Consider the following 3,384-nt stretch of genomic DNA (forward strand, 5'->3'; position numbering starts at 1 on the left):
ATATATATATATATATATATATATATATATATATATATATATATATATATATATATATATATATATATCAGGATCACCCCAACACAAAGTGCTTGCCAAAGGATAAAATGAAAAAGTGGAAAGGTGAAGATCACCTTGACTCTTGCATAAAGTAAAAGACATAAAGTAAAAGATAGGACCTTCGCAAAGGGAAGCAGAGGTTGTCATGCGCTTTTAGGGTTGGATACACAAAATCTTAATGTGAAAGAACATCACTTTATATTGCCCCTTGTATATCGACCTTTATTATGCAGGCCGTCGCTTTTATTGCTTCCATAACAAGATCGTAAAAAGCTTATTTTCTCCGCACTAATAAGTCATGCATATTTAGAGATCAATTTTTATTGCTTGCACCGATGACAACTTACTTGAAGGATCTTACTCAATCCATAGGTAGGTATGGTGGACTCTCATGGCAAAACTGGGTTTAAGGATAACTGGAAGCACAAGTAGTATCTCTACTTGGTGAAAGGAATTTTTGGCTAGCATGAGGGGGAAAGGAAAGCTCAACATGTTTGAATGATCCATGACAATATACTTTAACTGAGATGTCGGAAAACATAGACCATTACGTTGTCTTCCTTGTCCAACATCAACTCTTTAGCATGTCATAATTAATGAGTGCTCCCAATTATAAAAGATGTCGAGGATAGTGTATTTATATGTGAAATCTCTCCTCCTTCAATACTCTTTCATGAATTGTTCAAATGACCAATACAATGCTTGCTAACCTTCAATAAATTTACAACCTCTACTTCTTAGATGTGAAGTCATTACTCCCCATGGGATAAGAAAATGAGGCATATATAATTTCAGATTAATGACATTCAACTCATTCAACCATTTACTCATAGGATATAAGTGAAGCACACGAGTAAATGAAAAACTACTCTAAAAAGATATAAGTGAAGATCAATGAGTAGCTAAATAATCATGTAACTATGCGAAGACTCTCTCTCATTAAAGAATTTCAGATCTTGGTATTGTATTCAAACAGAAAGCAAAACAAAATAAAATGACATTGCAAGGATAGCACAACTCATGTCAAGAACCAAAAACTTAGGCTCAACCAATACTAACCGATAATTGTTGAAGAGGAAAGGTGGGATGCCTACCGGGGCATCCCCAAGCTTAGATGCTTGAGACTTCTTAAAATATTATCTTGGGGTGCCTTGGGCATCCCCAAGCTTGAACTTTTGTGTCTCCTTAGTTCTTCTCATATCATGGTTTCTCTATTTCTCAAAAGCTTCATCCACAACAAACTCAACAAGAACTCGTGAGATAGGTTAGTATAAACCAATGCAAAACCTTATCATTTTCTACTGTAACAAATCACTAAAATTATTATTCAACATTGCATACTAAATGCCTCTGCATATTTAATACTCCTGTCCTCAAATAGAATAATTAAACAAGCAAACATATGCAAACAATGCAAAGATAACAGCAATCTGTCAAAACAGTACAGTCTGTAAAGAATGCATGATTCATCATACATCCCTAACTCCAAAAATTATGAAATAAAATTCCCACTGTAGTAAATTTATCAGATCTCATTATGCAAGAAGTTTCAACATTATATCATGCTCTGAATTTTCTAGGGAATTTTTGCAACAGCGGTAAACTTTCTGTTTTCAAACAGCAACATGTATACTAGCAAAATAAGCATGGTAAAGGCTATCTGAGGGAGTCCCGGATTAGGGGGTGTCCGGACAGCCGGACTACCATCATCAGCCGAACTATCATCGGCCGGACTATCATCATCGACCGGACTATCATCATCGACCGGACTCCAAGACTATGAAGATACAAGATTGAAGACTTCATCCCGTGTCCGGATGGGACTTTCCTTGGCGTGGAAGGCAAGCTTGGCGATACGGATACATAGATCTCCTACCATTGTAACCGACTCTATGTAACCCTAGCCCTCTCCGGTGTCTATATAAACCGGATGGCTCTAGTCCGTAGGACACAACAACAACAATTACAATCATACCATAGGCTAGCTTCTAGAGTTTAGCCTCCTTGATCTCGTGGTAGATCCACTCTTGTAAACATCCACAATATCAATATCAATCAAGCAGGACGTAGGGTTTTACCTCCATCAAGAGGGCCCGAACCTGGGTAAAATATCATGTCCCTTGCCTCCTGTTACCATCCGCCTAGACGCACAGTTCGGGACCCCCTACCCGAGATCTGCCGGTTTTGACACCGACATTGGTGCTTTCATTGAGAGTTCCTCCGTGTCGTCACCGATAGGCTTGATGGCCTCTTCAATCGACAACGACGCAGTCCTGGGTGAGACTTTTCTCCCCGAACAGATCTTCGTATTCGGCGGCTTCGCCCTACAGGCCAACTCACTTAGCCATCTGGAGCAAATCGAAAGCTACGCCCCTGGCCGTCAGGTCAGGTTTGGAAGCCTAAACTTCACGGCCGATATCCACGGGGACTTGATCTTCGATGAATCCGAGCCACAGCCGAGCGTGCCGCGCTCTCACGATGGGTGCGACCTAACTCTGCCGCCGGACAGCACCTTGGAGGCTGCACACGAATCCGCTCCGACCCATAGTCCGGAGCCGATCGCTCAGATCGAGGACGGATGGCTGGACACCGCCTTGGGAGCTGCAACTTTTACGGCGATGGAGCCGAACGCTTACCTTGTCCCGCATAAAGCTCATGACTCCGAGGTGCCGGACTCTCTGCCGGACTCCGAACCTCCTGCGCCCCTGCCAGTCGAATCTGACTGAGCGCCGATCATGGAATTCACCGCTGCGGACATCTTTCAGCACTCACCCTTCGGCGATATCTTAAATTCACTGAAGCATCTCTCGCTATCCAGAGAGCCCTGGCCGAACTACGGCCAGGATGGCTGGGACGCGGACGACGAAGAAATTCAGGGCCCACCCACCACCCACTTCATAGCCACCGTCGACGATCTAACCGACGTACTCGACTACGACTCCGAAGACATCGACGGTATGGACGACGATGCCAGAGACTATCAAGAACCAGTGCCTACAGGACACTGGAAGACCACCTCGTCATACGACATATATATGGTGGACACCCCAAAAAATGGGGACGGCGAAGAAGCAACAGAGGCCGATTCCTTAAAGAAACAGTCCAAGCGCCGGCATCAGCGGCGCCGCTCTAAATCCCGCCACAGCAAGAATAGAGATTCCGGCACAGGAGATAATAACACCCCAGAAAGTGCCGAAGACAATCCCCTCCAGCACGATCCAGCGCAGGAGGAGGCAGAAGCAAGCCCTCACGAGAGGGCGGCAGACGAAGAGGTCGAGGATGATAATTACTTACCTCCCTCCGGAGACGAGGCAAGCCTCGACG

This window comes from Triticum aestivum, chromosome 1B (assembly GCF_018294505.1).
Source record: "Triticum aestivum cultivar Chinese Spring chromosome 1B, IWGSC CS RefSeq v2.1, whole genome shotgun sequence".
NCBI lineage: Eukaryota > Viridiplantae > Streptophyta > Magnoliopsida > Poales > Poaceae > Triticum > Triticum aestivum.